This window comes from Chaetodon auriga, unplaced genomic scaffold (genome assembly GCF_051107435.1).
Source record: "Chaetodon auriga isolate fChaAug3 unplaced genomic scaffold, fChaAug3.hap1 Scaffold_225, whole genome shotgun sequence".
NCBI lineage: Eukaryota > Metazoa > Chordata > Actinopteri > Chaetodontiformes > Chaetodontidae > Chaetodon > Chaetodon auriga.
In genome coordinates, this window is record NW_027481993.1 from 386,966 (window position 1) to 396,687 (window position 9,722).

The window sequence follows — 9,722 nt, forward strand, 5'->3', positions numbered from 1 at the left end:
ACAACAGCTGAGTTTTAAATAGTGACATTCATCTGATTTCACTGTCAATCTCAAACTGTACCAGCGAGACAAGCACAAAATGAGACGTGTTGCATTTTTCACAGTAACTCAACACCAAGTCAAAATAAATCATGTTGTCCTTCAAAAACATGCACAATTGATGTTTCTAAAGTGGGATTGTCATTCTAAGACAGTTTGACACAGAAAAAGAAATGAATCTTAAATATTGACTTTCCTTTGATTTTCCTGGCAAAATGACGCTATATGAGCGAGACAAGCACAAAATGAGACAAGATGAACACTTGTTACATTTTTCACAGTAACTACATACGGTGGTCAAAATAAACAATGTTGTCTTTCACAAACATTCTCAATTGACCAGAGCTGACCAGCAGTCCCGCCGTGGTTATCCAACAGTCCCCGAAGACTTTTGTAGCAGCGCCGCGCGGCCAGATGCGCACCGGCTGGTATGACGGAGGACGCCCGCGTGTGACCGCCGGCTCATCATCTAACCAGCGCCCGTACATCATCCGCAATAAAGGCTGGAATAACTACCGACCGTGGCGGTATCAGCAGCCCATCCGTAAGTCAAACAACAATCCAAACACACCAGCTCAGAACAGAGTCCAATGCCAGGATCCGGACTTTACACACAAGGTCCGCTCTTTTCTATTCACAATTGATGTGGACAGCCTTTATACTAAGATTGATACACAAGACGACATCCAAGCAATTAAAAACTGGATTTATTTATTTATATTTGAGAAGGAGGAATTTGTAATGTTTTTGTACATCTTAACGAGCATAATCGCTGTATAAAATGTAAATCCATAAGTCATCACAATTTGGTTAATTTCTTGGACACAACCACATTCAACGGACCCATATTCACTCTACACAACCAATTGGACACAAAAGTTTATTTCAAATGACAATTATCACGGTTCCACAGAATATACACACAGACAGAGGATTTTAAACAAGCCACCAAAGTGCTGTTCTCGGCTTTATCCAGCAGAGGGCACTCCAGGGCCATTTTTGGAATTATTTCGAACGACAAGGATTGCTAGACCACTTGCGCGAATAAGAGGGGTTTAAAAGCGCCAGACAGGTGAATATTTCTTTCAAAAATGTGTGTATATGGTGATTTGTAAATAATGTGGCAAAAGATATGTGGGAGAAACAAGCCTGACAATACATGTACAGATTGCATGTCATAAATACAATATTGTAGAACAAAAGAATACTGACCGGCATGTTTTCCAGCATTTGTCTCCCCTGACTGGGATCCAGTACATGCCCTGACCCTGGAGTGTAAACCAAAATGGTCCACGGCCCAGAGAAGAAGAGCTGAGAGAGATTGGGTTAATTAATCAGGAACAGCATATCCACACGGCCTTAATGAAAGTGTCGAGGAGGAGAGCAGAGGGTGGGGAGGGGAATTGTCATTCGAAGACAGTTTGACACATAACAACAGCTGAGTTTTAAATAGTGACATTCATCTGATTTCACTGTCAATCTCAAACTGTACCAGCGAGACAAGCACAAAATGAGACGTGTTGCATTTTTCACAGTAACTCAACACCAAGTCAAAATAAATCATGTTGTCCTTCAAAAACATGCACAATTGATGTTTCTAAAGTGGGATTGTCATTCTAAGACAGTTTGACACAGAAAAAGAAATGAATCTTAAATATTGACTTTCCTTTGATTTTCCTGGCAAAATGACGCTATATGAGCGAGACAAGCACAAAATGAGACAAGATGAACACTTGTTACATTTTTCACAGTAACTACATACGGTGGTCAAAATAAACAATGTTGTCTTTCACAAACATTCTCAATTGACCAGAGCTGACCAGCAGTCCCGCCGTGGTTATCCAACAGTCCCCGAAGACTTTTGTAGCAGCGCCGCGCGGCCAGATGCGCACCGGCTGGTATGACGGAGGACGCCCGCGTGTGACCGCCGGCTCATCATCTAACCAGCGCCCGTACATCATCCGCAATAAAGGCTGGAATAACTACCGACCGTGGCGGTATCAGCAGCCCATCCGTAAGTCAAACAACAATCCAAACACACCAGCTCAGAACAGAGTCCAATGCCAGGATCCGGACTTTACACACAAGGTCCGCTCTTTTCTATTCACAATTGATGTGGACAGCCTTTATACTAAGATTGATACACAAGACGACATCCAAGCAATTAAAAACTTGATTTATTTATTTATTTATTTATATTTGAGAAGGAGGAATTTGTAATGTTTTTGTACATCTTAACGAGCATAATCGCTGTATAAAATGTAAATCCATAAGTCATCACAATTTGGTTAATTTCTTGGACACAACCACATTCAACGGACCCATATTCACTCTACACAACCAATTGGACACAAAAGTTTATTTCAAATGACAATTATCACGGTTCCACAGAATATACACACAGACAGAGGATTTTAAACAAGCCACCAAAGTGCTGTTCTCGGCTTTATCCAGCAGAGGGCACTCCAGGGCCATTTTTGGAATTATTTCGAACGACAAGGATTGCTAGACCACTTGCGCGAATAAGAGGGGTTTAAAAGCGCCAGACAGGTGAATATTTCTTTCAAAAATGTGTGTATATGGTGATTTGTAAATAATGTGGCAAAAGATATGTGGGAGAAACAAGCCTGACAATACATGTACAGATTGCATGTCATAAATACAATATTGTAGAACAAAAGAATACTGACCGGCATGTTTTCCAGCATTTGTCTCCCCTGACTGGGATCCAGTACATGCCCTGACCCTGGAGTGTAAACCAAAATGGTCCACGGCCCAGAGAAGAAGAGCTGAGAGAGATTGGGTTAATTAATCAGGAACAGCATATCCACACGGCCTTAATGAAAGTGTCGAGGAGGAGAGCAGAGGGTGGGGAGGGGAATTGTCATTCGAAGACAGTTTGACACATAACAACAGCTGAGTTTTAAATAGTGACATTCATCTGATTTCACTGTCAATCTCAAACTGTACCAGCGAGACAAGCACAAAATGAGACGTGTTGCATTTTTCACAGTAACTCAACACCAAGTCAAAATAAATCATGTTGTCCTTCAAAAACATGCACAATTGATGTTTCTAAAGTGGGATTGTCATTCTAAGACAGTTTGACACAGAAAAAGAAATGAATCTTAAATATTGACTTTCCTTTGATTTTCCTGGCAAAATGACGCTATATGAGCGAGACAAGCACAAAATGAGACAAGATGAACACTTGTTACATTTTTCACAGTAACTACATACGGTGGTCAAAATAAACAATGTTGTCTTTCACAAACATTCTCAATTGACCAGAGCTGACCAGCAGTCCCGCCGTGGTTATCCAACAGTCCCCGAAGACTTTTGTAGCAGCGCCGCGCGGCCAGATGCGCACCGGCTGGTATGACGGAGGACGCCCGCGTGTGACCGCCGGCTCATCATCTAACCAGCGCCCGTACATCATCCGCAATAAAGGCTGGAATAACTACCGACCGTGGCGGTATCAGCAGCCCATCCGTAAGTCAAACAACAATCCAAACACACCAGCTCAGAACAGAGTCCAATGCCAGGATCCGGACTTTACACACAAGGTCCGCTCTTTTCTATTCACAATTGATGTGGACAGCCTTTATACTAAGATTGATACACAAGACGACATCCAAGCAATTAAAAACTGGATTTATTTATTTATATTTGAGAAGGAGGAATTTGTAATGTTTTTGTACATCTTAACGAGCATAATCGCTGTATAAAATGTAAATCCATAAGTCATCACAATTTGGTTAATTTCTTGGACACAACCACATTCAACGGACCCATATTCACTCTACACAACCAATTGGACACAAAAGTTTATTTCAAATGACAATTATCACGGTTCCACAGAATATACACACAGACAGAGGATTTTAAACAAGCCACCAAAGTGCTGTTCTCGGCTTTATCCAGCAGAGGGCACTCCAGGGCCATTTTTGGAATTATTTCGAACGACAAGGATTGCTAGACCACTTGCGCGAATAAGAGGGGTTTAAAAGCGCCAGACAGGTGAATATTTCTTTCAAAAATGTGTGTATATGGTGATTTGTAAATAATGTGGCAAAAGATATGTGGGAGAAACAAGCCTGACAATACATGTACAGATTGCATGTCATAAATACAATATTGTAGAACAAAAGAATACTGACCGGCATGTTTTCCAGCATTTGTCTCCCCTGACTGGGATCCAGTACATGCCCTGACCCTGGAGTGTAAACCAAAATGGTCCACGGCCCAGAGAAGAAGAGCTGAGAGAGATTGGGTTAATTAATCAGGAACAGCATATCCACACGGCCTTAATGAAAGTGTCGAGGAGGAGAGCAGAGGGTGGGGAGGGGAATTGTCATTCGAAGACAGTTTGACACATAACAACAGCTGAGTTTTAAATAGTGACATTCATCTGATTTCACTGTCAATCTCAAACTGTACCAGCGAGACAAGCACAAAATGAGACGTGTTGCATTTTTCACAGTAACTCAACACCAAGTCAAAATAAATCATGTTGTCCTTCAAAAACATGCACAATTGATGTTTCTAAAGTGGGATTGTCATTCTAAGACAGTTTGACACAGAAAAAGAAATGAATCTTAAATATTGACTTTCCTTTGATTTTCCTGGCAAAATGACGCTATATGAGCGAGACAAGCACAAAATGAGACAAGATGAACACTTGTTACATTTTTCACAGTAACTACATACGGTGGTCAAAATAAACAATGTTGTCTTTCACAAACATTCTCAATTGACCAGAGCTGACCAGCAGTCCCGCCGTGGTTATCCAACAGTCCCCGAAGACTTTTGTAGCAGCGCCGCGCGGCCAGATGCGCACCGGCTGGTATGACGGAGGACGCCCGCGTGTGACCGCCGGCTCATCATCTAACCAGCGCCCGTACATCATCCGCAATAAAGGCTGGAATAACTACCGACCGTGGCGGTATCAGCAGCCCATCCGTAAGTCAAACAACAATCCAAACACACCAGCTCAGAACAGAGTCCAATGCCAGGATCCGGACTTTACACACAAGGTCCGCTCTTTTCTATTCACAATTGATGTGGACAGCCTTTATACTAAGATTGATACACAAGACGACATCCAAGCAATTAAAAACTTGATTTATTTATTTATTTATTTATATTTGAGAAGGAGGAATTTGTAATGTTTTTGTACATCTTAACGAGCATAATCGCTGTATAAAATGTAAATCCATAAGTCATCACAATTTGGTTAATTTCTTGGACACAACCACATTCAACGGACCCATATTCACTCTACACAACCAATTGGACACAAAAGTTTATTTCAAATGACAATTATCACGGTTCCACAGAATATACACACAGACAGAGGATTTTAAACAAGCCACCAAAGTGCTGTTCTCGGCTTTATCCAGCAGAGGGCACTCCAGGGCCATTTTTGGAATTATTTCGAACGACAAGGATTGCTAGACCACTTGCGCGAATAAGAGGGGTTTAAAAGCGCCAGACAGGTGAATATTTCTTTCAAAAATGTGTGTATATGGTGATTTGTAAATAATGTGGCAAAAGATATGTGGGAGAAACAAGCCTGACAATACATGTACAGATTGCATGTCATAAATACAATATTGTAGAACAAAAGAATACTGACCGGCATGTTTTCCAGCATTTGTCTCCCCTGACTGGGATCCAGTACATGCCCTGACCCTGGAGTGTAAACCAAAATGGTCCACGGCCCAGAGAAGAAGAGCTGAGAGAGATTGGGTTAATTAATCAGGAACAGCATATCCACACGGCCTTAATGAAAGTGTCGAGGAGGAGAGCAGAGGGTGGGGAGGGGAATTGTCATTCGAAGACAGTTTGACACATAACAACAGCTGAGTTTTAAATAGTGACATTCATCTGATTTCACTGTCAATCTCAAACTGTACCAGCGAGACAAGCACAAAATGAGACGTGTTGCATTTTTCACAGTAACTCAACACCAAGTCAAAATAAATCATGTTGTCCTTCAAAAACATGCACAATTGATGTTTCTAAAGTGGGATTGTCATTCTAAGACAGTTTGACACAGAAAAAGAAATGAATCTTAAATATTGACTTTCCTTTGATTTTCCTGGCAAAATGACGCTATATGAGCGAGACAAGCACAAAATGAGACAAGATGAACACTTGTTACATTTTTCACAGTAACTACATACGGTGGTCAAAATAAACAATGTTGTCTTTCACAAACATTCTCAATTGACCAGAGCTGACCAGCAGTCCCGCCGTGGTTATCCAACAGTCCCCGAAGACTTTTGTAGCAGCGCCGCGCGGCCAGATGCGCACCGGCTGGTATGACGGAGGACGCCCGCGTGTGACCGCCGGCTCATCATCTAACCAGCGCCCGTACATCATCCGCAATAAAGGCTGGAATAACTACCGACCGTGGCGGTATCAGCAGCCCATCCGTAAGTCAAACAACAATCCAAACACACCAGCTCAGAACAGAGTCCAATGCCAGGATCCGGACTTTACACACAAGGTCCGCTCTTTTCTATTCACAATTGATGTGGACAGCCTTTATACTAAGATTGATACACAAGACGACATCCAAGCAATTAAAAACTTGATTTATTTATTTATTTATTTATATTTGAGAAGGAGGAATTTGTAATGTTTTTGTACATCTTAACGAGCATAATCGCTGTATAAAATGTAAATCCATAAGTCATCACAATTTGGTTAATTTCTTGGACACAACCACATTCAACGGACCCATATTCACTCTACACAACCAATTGGACACAAAAGTTTATTTCAAATGACAATTATCACGGTTCCACAGAATATACACACAGACAGAGGATTTTAAACAAGCCACCAAAGTGCTGTTCTCGGCTTTATCCAGCAGAGGGCACTCCAGGGCCATTTTTGGAATTATTTCGAACGACAAGGATTGCTAGACCACTTGCGCGAATAAGAGGGGTTTAAAAGCGCCAGACAGGTGAATATTTCTTTCAAAAATGTGTGTATATGGTGATTTGTAAATAATGTGGCAAAAGATATGTGGGAGAAACAAGCCTGACAATACATGTACAGATTGCATGTCATAAATACAATATTGTAGAACAAAAGAATACTGACCGGCATGTTTTCCAGCATTTGTCTCCCCTGACTGGGATCCAGTACATGCCCTGACCCTGGAGTGTAAACCAAAATGGTCCACGGCCCAGAGAAGAAGAGCTGAGAGAGATTGGGTTAATTAATCAGGAACAGCATATCCACACGGCCTTAATGAAAGTGTCGAGGAGGAGAGCAGAGGGTGGGGAGGGGAATTGTCATTCGAAGACAGTTTGACACATAACAACAGCTGAGTTTTAAATAGTGACATTCATCTGATTTCACTGTCAATCTCAAACTGTACCAGCGAGACAAGCACAAAATGAGACGTGTTGCATTTTTCACAGTAACTCAACACCAAGTCAAAATAAATCATGTTGTCCTTCAAAAACATGCACAATTGATGTTTCTAAAGTGGGATTGTCATTCTAAGACAGTTTGACACAGAAAAAGAAATGAATCTTAAATATTGACTTTCCTTTGATTTTCCTGGCAAAATGACGCTATATGAGCGAGACAAGCACAAAATGAGACAAGATGAACACTTGTTACATTTTTCACAGTAACTACATACGGTGGTCAAAATAAACAATGTTGTCTTTCACAAACATTCTCAATTGACCAGAGCTGACCAGCAGTCCCGCCGTGGTTATCCAACAGTCCCCGAAGACTTTTGTAGCAGCGCCGCGCGGCCAGATGCGCACCGGCTGGTATGACGGAGGACGCCCGCGTGTGACCGCCGGCTCATCATCTAACCAGCGCCCGTACATCATCCGCAATAAAGGCTGGAATAACTACCGACCGTGGCGGTATCAGCAGCCCATCCGTAAGTCAAACAACAATCCAAACACACCAGCTCAGAACAGAGTCCAATGCCAGGATCCGGACTTTACACACAAGGTCCGCTCTTTTCTATTCACAATTGATGTGGACAGCCTTTATACTAAGATTGATACACAAGACGACATCCAAGCAATTAAAAACTTGATTTATTTATTTATATTTGAGGAGGAGGAATTTGTAATGTTTTTGTACATCTTAACAAGCATAATCGCTGTATAAAATGTAAATCCATAAGTCATCACAATTTGGTTAATTTCTTGGACACAACCACATTCAACGGACCCATATTCACTAATTGGACACAAAAGTTTATTTCAAATGACAATTATCACGGTTCCACAGAATATACACACAGACAGAGGATTTTAAACAAGCCACCAAAGTGCTGTTCTCGGCTTTATCCAGCAGAGGGCACTCCAGGGCCATATTTGGAATTATTTCGAACGACAAGTATTGCTAGACGACTTGCGTGAATAAGAGGGGTTTAAAAGCGCCAGACAGGGGAATATTTCTTTCAAAAATGTGTGTATATGGTGATTTGTAAATAATGTGGCAAAAGATATGTGGGAGAAACAAGCCTGACAATACATGTACAGATTGCATGTCATAAATACAATATTGTAGAACAAAAGAATACTGACCGGCATGTTTTCCAGCATTTGTCTCCCCTGACTGGGATCCAGTACATGCCCTGACCCTGGAGTGTAAACCAAAATGGTCCACGGCCCTGGGGAGGGGAATTGTCATTCCAAGACAGTTTGACACATAACAACAGCTGAGTTTTAAATAGTGACATTCATCTGATTTCACTGTCAATCTCAAACTGTACGAGCGAGACAAGCACAAAATGAGACGTGTTGCATTTTTCACAGTAACTCAACACCAAGTCAAAATAAATCATGTTGTCCTTCAAAAACATGCACAATTGATGTTTCTAAAGTGGGATTGTCATTCTAAGACAGTTTGACACAGAAAAAGAAATGAATCTTAAATATTGACTTTCCTTTGATTTTCCTGGCAAAATGACGCTATATGAGCGAGACAAGCACAAAATGAGACAAGATGAACACTTGTTACATTTTTCACAGTAACTACATACGGTGGTCAAAATAAACAATGTTGTCTTTCACAAACATTCACAATTGACCAGAGCTGACCAGCAGTCCCGCCGTGGTTATCCAACAGTCACCGAAGACTTTTGTAGCAGCGCCGTACGGCCAGATGCGCACCGGCTGGTATGACGGAGGACGCCCGCGTGTGACCGCCGGCTCATCATCTAACCAGCGCCCGTACATCATCCGCAATAATGGCTGGAATAACTACCGACCGTAGCGGTATCAGCAGCCCATCCGTAAGTCAAACAACAATCCAAACACACCAGCTCAGAACAAAGTCCAATGCCAGGATCCGGACTTTACACACAAGGTCCGCTCTTTTCTATTCACAATTGATGTGGACAGCCTTTATACTAAGATTGATACACAAGACGACATCCAAGCAATTAAAAACTTGATTTATTTATTTATATTTGAGGAGGAGGAATTTGTAATGTTTTTGTACATCTTAACAAGCATAATCGCTGTATAAAATGTAAATCCATAAGTCATCACAATTTGGTTAATTTCTTGGACACAACCACATTCAACGGACCCATATTCACTCTACACAACCAATTGGACACAAAAGTTTATTTCAAATGACAATTATCACGGTTCCACAGAATATACACACAGACAGAGGATTTTAAA